Raw genomic sequence first — 13,664 nt, forward strand, 5'->3', positions numbered from 1 at the left:
TGTGTTCTGCTGTGTGAGGTCTACAGGAGGCCACACCCATAGAGCAGCGATGGGTTCCAGCATCTCGTTTCATCTCACGCAGGTGGAGCAGACCCTGCTCTGAGGGAGGGGCAGGGCATTGGGGAGTGTTTTGCTGGCTGTAATGTAAACCCTTTGTTCCTGCTGGGTAGATCTCCATGGTTACGCCACAGCTGGCTTTCACGGTTCAGCAAACAGGACTGAGGAAGAGGAGCCACAGTGAAACACAGAACAACCTTCATCTCTGGGGAGCATGAGCCTCTACCCAGGGGCCCTCACCACATGTGCTGGAGACTGCATTAATGCACATAAAGTCGGAGACAGAGTCGGGGGTCTGAGGCATGAAACCCACCATGAATCGTGGAACAGAACCGCCCAGCCACGCCCTCTCTGGCTGGCAGTTAAGTAGACAAACTGTTTTCCCGCCATATTTATCGTGTGTGTGTGTGTGTGTGTGTGTGTGTGTGTGTGTGTGTGTGTGTGTGTGTGTGTGTGTGTGTGTGTGTGTGTGTGTGTGTGTGTGTGTGTGTACACCAATGAGCCATATTAAACGCACTGACAACTAAAGTGAATAACACTGATCATCTTGTTAAGGGATGTGTTAGTCAGCAGGAACAGTCAGTTCTTGACGTGTTGGAAACAGGAGAAATGGACAAGTGGGAGGATCTGAGCGACTTTGACAAGGACCAAAGTGTGAAGCTTGGATCTCCAAACCACAGGTGCTGTGGGGGTTCCTGGTGTGTGGTGGTTACTACGTACCCACAGCGCTCCAAGGAAGGACAGGAAAGAACCTGGAGAAGAGCAGCTGGCATAAAGAGCAGTGCCGTAACCTTTGACCTGTGACCCAAAGTGGAGTGCTGCTGGTCACATAGCACTGCAGTGACTGTGACCCTGTTTATGCTTTCTGGTCTGCTCTGTGTGTGTGAGCTGCGTCCCATCTACCTGAAGGTACTGACCCTTTCTGCACCACCTGGGACCTTTTAATGTCGTTATCTACTGGCTTATTCTACCTGGGGAATATCTCTCTCTCTCTCTCTCTCTCTCTCTCTCCAGCCCTGAATCTCCGTCACATAGGTAGGTGAGCACCCGCTTTCCCTGCTTTATCATCTGTTATTAGGATGAGGAGGTTAATCAGTCAGTATTCATGTAAGATGAGTACCTGCGCTCAGATAACGGCTCCCAGGTCTCACCCCAGGACGTGAGGGACAAGGTTGGACTGATATGAGAGAGGGAGGGAGAGTGTGCTGGCGATGTGATGGATGGCTCTCGCTGGAGGTGCCTGTGGCTCTACTGAGTAATTAAGTGGCTAATGGGCCGTGGCTAACGAAGATGAGAAGTTTATCCTGGAGAGTCCAGGATCCTCCCATAGCACACAATGGAGCTTTGTGCACGATGACTCCTGGAGTCTCGTCCCGTGTACTTGCATTTCAGTTGCTCCCCTGGGTGTCTTCTTTCTCCTCTCTGTCCTCTGCAGTGTGACGCATACACAATCTATACACACTACATACACAATCTATACACACTCTATACGCACTAATACACACTCTATACGCACTACATACACACTATACACACTCTATACGCACTACATACACACTACAGACACTATACACACTGCATACACACTCTATACACACTACATGCACACGACATACGCATTACATACTCTATACACACTACACACACACTACATACACAATCTATACACACACTATACGCACTACATACACACTCTATACGCACTACATACACACTATACACTATACGCACTACATACACACTACAGACACTATACACACTGCATACACACTCTATACACACTACATGCACACTACATACGCATTACATACTCTATACACACTACATACACAATCTATACACACTCTATACGCACTACATACACACTATACACACTCTATACGCACTACATACACACTACATACACACTATACACACTCTATACGCACTACATACATACTACAGACACTATACACACTGCATACACACTCTATACACGCTACATGCACACTACATATGCATTACATACTCTATACACACTACATACACAATCTATACGCACTACATACACACTATACACACTCTATACGCACTACATACACACTACAGACACTCTACACACTACATGCACACTACATACACATTACATACTCTATACACACTACATACACACTATACGAACTACATACGCACTACATACACTATGCGCACTACATACACACTATACACACTACATACACACTACAGACACTATACACACTGCATACACACTCTATACACACTACATACACACTATACACACTCTATACGAACTACATACACACTACATACACACTAGACACTCTATATGCACTACATACACACTCTATATACACTACATACACACTCTACGCACTACATACACACTCTACACACTATACGCACTACATGCGCACTCTACGCACTACATACACACTACATACACACTATACACACTCTATACGCACTACATACACAATCTATACACACTCTATACGCACTACATACACACTATACACACTCTATACGCACTACATACACACTACAGACACTATACACACTGCATACACACTCTACACACTACATGCACACTACATACACATTACATACTCTATACACACTACATACACACTATACGAACTACATACGCACTACATACACTATGCGCACTACATACACACTATGCGCACTACATACACACTACAGACACTATACACACTGCATACACTATACACACTACATACACACTATACACACTCTATATGAACTACATACACACTACATAAACACTAGACACTGTATATGCACTACATACACACTCTATATGCACTACATACACACTCTATATACACTACATACACACTCTACGCACTACATACACACTCTACACACTATACGCACTACATGCGCACTCTACGCACTACATACACACTACATACACACTATACACACTCTATACGCACTACATACACAATCTATACACACTCTATACGCACTACATACACACTATACACACTCTATACGCACTACATACACACTACAGACACTATACACACTGCATACACACTCTACACACTACATGCACACTACATACACATTACATACTCTATACACACTACATACACACTATACGAACTACATACGCACTACATACACTATGCGCACTACATACACACTATGCGCACTACATACACACTACAGACACTATACACACTGCATACACTATACACACTACATACACACTATACACACTCTATATGAACTACATACACACTACATAAACACTAGACACTGTATATGCACTACATACACACTCTATATGCACTACATACACACTCTATATACACTACATACACACTCTACGCACTACATACACACTCTACACACTATACGCACTACATGCGCACTCTACGCACTACATACACACTATGTGCGCACTCTACGCACTACATACACACTACGTACACTCTCTATAGGCACTACATACACACTACATATGCACTACATACACACTACATACGCACACTACACACTACATACACTCTCTACACACTACATACACACTCTCTACACACTACATACACACTACATACACACTCTCTACACACTACATACACTCTATACGCACTACATACACTCTATACACACTACATATGCACTACATACAAATTATATATGCACTACATACACATTACATGCACTACATACACACTACATGCGCACTCTACGCACTACATACACACTACATACACTCTATATGCACTACATATGCACTACATACACACTATATACGTACTACATACACACTACATAGAAACTATACACACTACATACACACTCTATAGACACTACATGCACACACTATACGCACTACATACACATTATATGCACTACATACACACTACATGCACACTCTATACGCACTACATGCGCACTCTATACGCACTACATGCGCACTCTATACGCACTACATGAGCACTCTATACGCACTACATGCGCACTACATATGCACTACATACACACTACATACGCACACTACACACTACATACTCTCTACACACTACATACACACTCTATACGCACTACATACACTCTATACACACTACATATGCACTACATACACATTATATATGCACTACATACACACAACATAGAAACTATACACACTACATGCACACACTATATGCACTACATACACATTACATGCACTACATACACACTACATGCGCACTCTACGCACTACATACGCACTACATACACTCTATATGCACTACATATGCACTACATACACACTATATACGTACTACATACACACTACATAGAAACTATACACACTACATGCACACTCTATAGACACTACATGCACACTCTATAGACACTACATGCACACTCTATACGCACTACATGCGCACTCTATACGCACTCTATACGCACTACATGCGCACTCTATACGCACTACATGCGCACTCTATACGCACTACATGCGCACTCTATACGCACTACATACACACTACATAAACTATACACACTACATATGCACTACATGCACACACTATACGCACTACATGCACTACATACACACTACATGCGCACTCTATATGCACTACATACACACTACATACGCACTACATACACACTCTATACGCACTACATACGCACCCCATACGCACTACGTACACACACTATACGCACCACATATGCACTGTATACGCACCACATATGCACTCTATACGCACCACATATGCACTCTATACGCACCACATACGCACTCTATACGCACCACATATGCACCACATACACACACACACCTCAAACCATTTCACTGAGTTATACTGTGTATGACTATGTATGTGACAAATAAACCAAACTTGAAACATACGCACGCTATACGCACTACATACACTCTATGCGCACTACATACACACTCTATGCGCACTACATACACACTCTATGCGCACTACATACACACTCTATGCGCACTACATACACACTCTATGCGCACCACATACGAACTCTATACGCAATACATAGACACTATACACACTACATGTGCACTACATATGCATTACATACACACTCTACATGCACTGTATACACACTCTATAAACACTACATACACACTGGATACACACTATACATACTCTATGCACACTACATACGCGCTACATACACACTCTATGCACACTACATACACACTAAATAGACACTATACACACTACATACACACTCTATACGCACTGCATACACACACTATACGCACTGCATACACACACTATACCAGTCTATATGCACTACATATGCACTACATACACTACATGTGCACTACATACACACTCTATACACTCTATACGCACCAAACACATTCTATATGCACTACATACACATTCTATATGCACTACATACACACTCTATATGCACTACATACACACTCTATATGCACTACATGCGCACTACATACACACTAAATAGACACTCTATACACACTACATACACTACACACTCTATACGAACTACATACGCACTACATGCGCACTACATACGCACTACATACACACTCTATACGCACTACATACACAATCTATACGCATCACACACAATCTATATGCACTACATACACACTCTATATGCACTACATAGACACACTATACACATTACATACGCACTACACACTCTATACGCACTACATACATACTCTATACGCACTACATGCACACTCTACACACTACATACGCACTAAATATGCACTCTATACGCACTACATACACACTCTATACACATTACATATGCACTACATACACTCTACACACTACATACGCACTACATACGCACTCTATACGCACTACATACACACTACATAGAAACTATACACACTACATACACACTATACGCACTACATACAAATTACATGCACTACATACACACTACATGCGCACTCTATATGCACTACATGCACATTCTATATGCACTACATGCACATTCTATATGCACTACATGCACACTCTATACGCACTATATGCACTCTATACGCACCACATATGCACCACATAGACACACACATACGCACCTCAAACCATTTCACTGCGAGTTATACTGTGTATGACTATGTATGTGACAAATAAACCAAACTTGAAACATACGCACTCTATGCCCACTACATACACACACTATATGCACTACATACGCACTCTATGTGCACTACATACAGACTACATGCGCACTACATACACTACATGCGCACTACATACACTCTCTATACACACCACAAACATACTCTATATGCACTACATACACACTCTATATGCACTACATACACACTACGTACACACTCTATACGCACTACATATGCACTACATACACACTATATGGACCACAAATGCACTACATACACACTACATAGACACTATACACACTACATGCGTACTACATACACATTACATACACACACTACATGCACTACATACACACTCTATGCGCACTACATACACACTCTATGCGCACTACATACACACTCTATGCGCACTACATACACACTCTATGTGCACTACATACGAACTCTATACGCAATACATAGACACTATACACACTACATGTGCACTACATATGCATTACATACACACTCTACATGCACTGTATACACACTCTATAAACACTACATACACACTGGATACACACTATACATACTCTATGCACACTACATACGCGCTACATACACACTCTATGCACACTACATACACACTAAATAGACACTATACACACTACATACACACTCTATACGCACTGCATACACACACTATACCAGTCTATATGCACTACATATGCACTACATACACTACATGTGCACTACATACACACTCTATACACTCTATATGCACTACATACACATTCTATATGCACTACATACACATTCTATATGCACTACATACACACTCTATATGCACTACATACACACTCTATATGCACTACATGTGCACTACATACACACTAAATAGACACTCTATACACACTACATACACTACACACTCTATACGAACTACATACGCACTACATGCGCACTACATACGCACTACATACACACTCTATACGCACTACATACACAATCTATACGCATCACACACAATCTATATGCACTACATACACACTCTATATGCACTACATAGACACATTATACACATTACATACGCACTACACACTCTATACGCACTACATACATACTCTATACGCACTACATGCACACTCTACACACTACATACGCACTAAATATGCACTCTATACGCACTACATACACACTCTATACACATTACATATGCACTACATACACACTCTACACACTACATACGCACTACATACGCACTCTATACGCACTACATACACACTACATAGAAACTATACACACTACATACACACTATACGCACTACATACAAATTACATGCACTACATACACACTACATGCGCACTCTATATGCACTACATGCACATTCTATATGCACTACATGCACATTCTATATGCACTACATGCACACTCTATACGCACTATATGCACTCTATACGCACCACATATGCACCACATAGACACACACATACGCACCTCAAACCATTTCACTGCGAGTTATACTGTGTATGACTATGTATGTGACAAATAAACCAAACTTGAAACATACGCACTCTATGCCCACTACATACACACACTATATGCACTACATACGCACTCTATGTGCACTACATACAGACTACATGCGCACTACATACACTACATGCGCACTACATACACTCTCTATACACACCACAAACATACTCTATATGCACTACATACACACTCTATATGCACTACATACACACTATGTACACACTCTATACGCACTACATATGCACTACATACACACTATATGTACCACAAATGCACTACATACACACTACATAGACACTATACACACTACATGCGTACTACATACACATTACATACACACACTACATGCACTACATACACAGTCTATACACACTACATGCCCACTACATACGCATTACATACACACTCTACATGCACTACATACACACTGGATACACACTATACATACTCTATGCACACTACATACGCACTACATACACACTAAATAGACACTCTATACACACTACATGCGCACTCTATACACATTACATACGCACTACATACACACTATAGGAACTACATAAGCACTACAGGGTCAGGGGTCATTTAAAAATTCCATGAATAGATGGGTCTTCAGTCTGCATTTGAAGACTGCAAGGGACTTTGCAGCAAGCAGAAGTTCGTTCCACCATCTGGGAGGACGGAGAATAGTTTAACAGTTTCCTAATTTAACAGTTCAGTAAGTGCTGATTCAGCGCCCCAGTTCACTCCCAAGGCCAAAGCCAAACTGCACCTGCAGAGAGTGATTCCAACTAACAGCAAGCAAGCAGCCAGGGTCAGGCAAAAGTCAGTCAACTCAGGGCTTAACCAACCAAAGGAGAATCCAGAGAAAAACAAAGCACACCCCCCCCCCATACACGCTCCGCACACCCCCCATACATGCTCGGCACACACACCTCTCTCTCCCTCTCTCTCCCCCATATTCCACACACACACATCCCTCAACACAAGTTCCACACATATATATTCCATACACATATCTCAGCAGACAGCATTACAGTTTACTTTTTCGTCATACAATCTCAACTTCAGTCTGGTCTCACTGCCTCCCTCTCTCTCTCTCCCTCTCCCCCTCCCTCCCTCCTTCTCTCCATATCTCTCTCCCTCTCTCTCCCCTAAGGCTCTACACATAATGGAGGTACTGGTTGGTAATTGAAAGGACAAACATTACACTGAACTCTGGAGTGTGACGAGTGTGTCTGGCTGTGAGGCACCGTTAAGAGTTTCAGACTGGACATGCCCCATCCTACCAATCTGTGATCCAGACCAATCAAACAGTCACATGCCTTGGGGAGGGAGGGGCTGTGGGGTCAGAGGTCATTCCTCAGTCAGATTCTCATGTTCTCTCTCTCTCACCCCCCCTCACCCATGTTGCCGCAGGGTCTGTGCTGATCTGTGATGTGAATATATGTGACGATAACACATTATATGAGAGACTTCTGTTTCACGACGGTATGGCTAATCTGATTATGATGTGCTCAAATCAGCATTTTGAACAAGATTAGCAGAGCGTTTAATTCCATTGTTTAGGGTTGGAGTAAGAAGTCTGCTATCCTGTAATAGTTTGGAGGTAACAGGTTTATGGGGTGTGTTTGCAAACATCAGTAGCAGCGTCAGGGCAGGTGTGTTCTCAACGTTGTTCTCTGTTCAAGTCAAGCAGCCTGTCTGGTGCTCTGGTGCTCTGAATTGGACCATGCGTTTGTGGACCGGGTCGTGCAGGGCAGCTTGTGTGTGTGTGAAACGTTCTCCCTCTCCTCACCGAGCTCTGAGACACTACAGAACTACGCAACCTCACACACACATTGTCTTTATTGTTTCCACTGCAATGTGTCCGCCATGTTGAGTCGAGATTCATCGTTTGGTTTAATTCTGTCACGTGAGTGGTGAGGATATGGAAACGTGCACTCAGCAAGGTTTTGTTACAGCCAAACATCGTAGCACCACAAACACAGACACGACGGGCCCAGTGAACGTGAGAGACATGCTGAATCCCAACTGACCCGCAACGAGACAGTCCAGCGAGCAATAAACGAGACACACGAGACACACGTGGAACACGGATGCAAAACAAAGACACGGGACAGGGTAACCATGGAGACAGACGCGAGGAGGAGCCAGCTGTGACACAGAGAATACTCCAGCGTCGTTAAAGTGGTGTTACTGGTTTAACTGGGACTGAGCTTTTGCTGCTCCGCTGACAGTTAAACCTTCTCTGGGATGTGTGTGTGTGTGTGTGTGTGTGTGTGTGTGTGTGTGTGAACCAAACGTGATGAATGAACTAGTGTTGGTAATGTTCACCACACTGGGGAGACTGAGCTGACATCCACCATGTGATCCAGCGTTACCATGGCAATTCAGAAAATTCTGTTGTTTTTACTCATAGCTATAAGAGAGTTCTAGGGTTGTTTATTTGTGATTTATTTGGTTTTTTTGGCACAATTGTTGCGTCTAATGTGCAAGGACAACCAGCAGCAGTCTGCTTTCTGCTGCCTGGGGTCCTTAATGGATGCCTGATCAAAATCAGAGATACTATCACAGGCTGCATTACACTGATCAGATGAGCTCATCTGCCTCTGCAGTCAGCAGGCATCTCTGTGTCCTGACCAGATGTCTCTCCGGGGGGTGAGGGGACACTCCGACACGTCCCTGGTGCAGGTGTGTCCTCCTGGGCGTCTCTCCGGGGGGTGAGGGGACGGAGCCCCATGCGTGTTGAAGGACTACCAGGACAGTAGACAGTCATGCACAGGGTAAATATGGGGTGTGTTCACACTCTGCACCCGAGCACCTCCACGCACTCTCTCTCTCTCTCGTCTTTCTCTGACCTTTAGAAATGGGACGTCTGATGTGACATCTGCCGTGTTCACCCCTCCTAACCCTGAACTGCTGTCATGATGTGTGTGTGTGTTATTACTATGTCTGGATCAGCATCGGGTGATGGCGAGTTGTCCTGTCCCCAGGCTGGAGGTGGAGACTATGGAGCTCAGCTGCCTGCCCTGCTGATACAGGCAGCATTCTAGATCTGTATTTTGGGATTAATTAAAGAGGCAGTATTTTAGATAACTATACCTCAGACCTACATTACCCAGACTGCAGTGCAATGACTCAGGCCTACATTACCCAGACTGCAGTGTGAGATCTGATCATTAATTATGACACTGAAACATACTTGTTTACAAATATAAAATGCCAACATGTTTAATATGTTTACTGCTGTCAGTTCTGTCCCCCTCGAGTAACGGTGGACAGTGTCTCTGATCTGGTGAGGGGCAGGCTCGCTGGGTTCTTACACATGCAGCTGGGAGAGATTTAGTGTTGCAGGGATTCCTGCCTGGAGAAGTGCGGGACAGCAGGTCAGTTTGTGTCCAATTCATTGCAGCCTCCTGTGTTGGCTTGGCAGTTTGGCTGCGCTCGTGCGCGTCCCTCTGTGCTGGTTTGGCTGCGCTCGTGCGCGTCCCTCCGTGCTGGTTTGGCTGCGCTCGTGCGCGTCCCTCCGTGCTGGTTTGGCTGCGCTCGTGCGCGTCCCTCCGTGCTGGTTTGGCTGCGCTCGTGCGCGTCCCTCCGTGCTGGTTTGGCTGCGCTCGTGCGCGTCCCTCCGTGCTGGTTTGGCTGCGCTCGTGCGCGTCTCTGTGCTAATCTATGCAGATGAGGTGTCAGTAAAGACAGGCAGCACTTCCTGTTTCTGTCCCTCCTGCCTCTGCTGTGACTGCCACAGACTCTGTGTCAGGCTGTCTGGGGTCAGGTGGTGGTCACCGCCCACCGATGCTATCTGGTCATCACGGCTGTGATCTGCCCTCAATCTCTCTGTTCACAACTGGTGTGTCACCTGACCTGTGAGTGGTCATGTGACACCTCACCTAACCTATTAGATTCATTGCCCTGTGTTTCTTTGGCTAACAGCAGCATGTGAGTTCTTGACACACCCCCATCTCTGCAGTCACCTGAAACAGCACCTGCCTTGAATTCTCACACACATACACACACAAACAGACAGACAGAGCCACACACACACAGAGAAACATGTACGTGCACACACACGTATGCGCGGGCGCACACACAAACACACACACAAAACATAGTGCAGGCAGTGTTAGCAAGGCTCATAGGTATCCAATCACAGTGTAACTGATGTTCAGTATCTCTGGGAGCAGCTGGAGGAAAATGCTGTTTGTCATTGGCTGATGGGAAGGTCGAAGGTTGATGCGGTACTGAAGGTCAGGTGGCACTGACACTTGTTTGGTAGTGTGCTGTGAAGAACCCTGGCAGGGTTTTGTAGTTAAGTGTGTGTGTGTGGGTCTGTCTGTCTATGCAGGGCTGTCACTGCCTATATTGATAAATATAGATAAAGCTGTACTACTGCTGTCAGTGATGTGGGTGTGTGTGTGTGTGGCTCTGCTTTGATTGGTCCATCACATGTGCTCTTCATATTAGAGTCCACATTTTTGACAGAAAATTGCACTTCTGGTTCTTATGTTTTGTTGTGGAAGTCTTGGCCTGAAAACAATCTGATGTGTTTCCCCTTGACTAAGTTGGGAAATCTAGTTAAAATTACAGAACAAAACACTGATAAATAATCCCCTCCAGTTCTCGTCCCCGACCCCTGTCCCTGGTGACCTGGGTGGTGTGTCCTGTTTGGCACTCACACTGAGGCAGGAACAGGTCAAAGCTCCATCTGGAAAAAAATAGCTTTTTTTATGGACTACCATCTGAGGGAAACTGCAGGTCAGTTTTTACACACACACACACACACACACACACACCCCTTTCAGGACATGGTACAAGCTTACTCAAGCTTTCTCTGACCCAATTAAAAAAAAAAGTGTTCAGGGGTATGTGTGTGTGTGGGTAAGAGAGTAAAGTGCTCCTAGAACAGGTGTTGGTCCAGGACTCTGAAGTGGTCCATTATGTTTGGTTTTGTCTCCTGTTTCATTTGTTCCTCTGTGTGCATTACAGAGCACACTGGGCCAACAGCATCGCCGTCCCAACATAACAGGACTGACTGCACATGCATTGTCCTTGAGATGAATGAAACCCTTCCGGACAGTGTGCCTATCTTATTTCTCTAGGGTTAGCTCAGGAGTCACTGTTCTCTGTAACGATGCAGGTTGGCTTCCCTGCCGGAGGGCTGGTCTAGGATCAGTGTCCACAGTGTATTTCGATCTGTGTATTTGGACATTAGCCTACTGAAGGAGGACTGAACTCCGAGCAGCCCTCATGCCAAGTGGTTAGCAGATCCAGATATTGAACTGTGAAAATGAGTCTGTGTAGTCTTCCAGCTCCGCAAGCGCTGATGCAGGTCAGAGGACTGGTATCAGTGTGCACTCAGCCATATTATTTAAAGATGACGTTAGCAGTTAGCTTCAACTTAGCTTAAATGTCTTTTAGTAATGCATTTACAGGAAAAGATGACGCATGCAGTGGCCGTTTTCATAACACTGCAGCCTTTAAAAACGAACTGATGGGTAGAGAGTGCGGAGTTTCTCACGAGACAGAGGCACTCCGGGGCCGTTCAATTATGCACAAGTTCAAAAAAACAAAACACGAGCGAGCAAAACACCAACGCATTTCAATTAGCATGCAGCTTCCTGCACGATATGGCACAACTTCTCCTGCTTTTAAAATGCGTTTGAAGTACTTCACCAAACCGACATGCACGCTCCTCCTCCTGCTGAAAAGTTAAAATTAAAATCAACAGATACACCTATTTTGGTAGTTCTGCTTCAATGATTGGCTATTTTTGCATAAGGTTTCACAAACTTTATGAATTATTACTTTGAGGTCGTTTCTTTCGGCTTAAAGTGGACGTCTCGTGCAGCCTGTGCGTGAAGTTTAACAGATAGTCATGTTCTTCCCATTTTGATTAGTGATGAGTTTATAATTCCTAACTGTTCTAATTTCCAATGAGTTTAGAACTGTTCCAAACACCCAAAGCAAATTATTTGACCAACA

This window comes from Electrophorus electricus, chromosome 16 (assembly GCF_041902795.1).
Source record: "Electrophorus electricus isolate QZ-2024a chromosome 16, ASM4190279v1, whole genome shotgun sequence".
NCBI lineage: Eukaryota > Metazoa > Chordata > Actinopteri > Gymnotiformes > Gymnotidae > Electrophorus > Electrophorus electricus.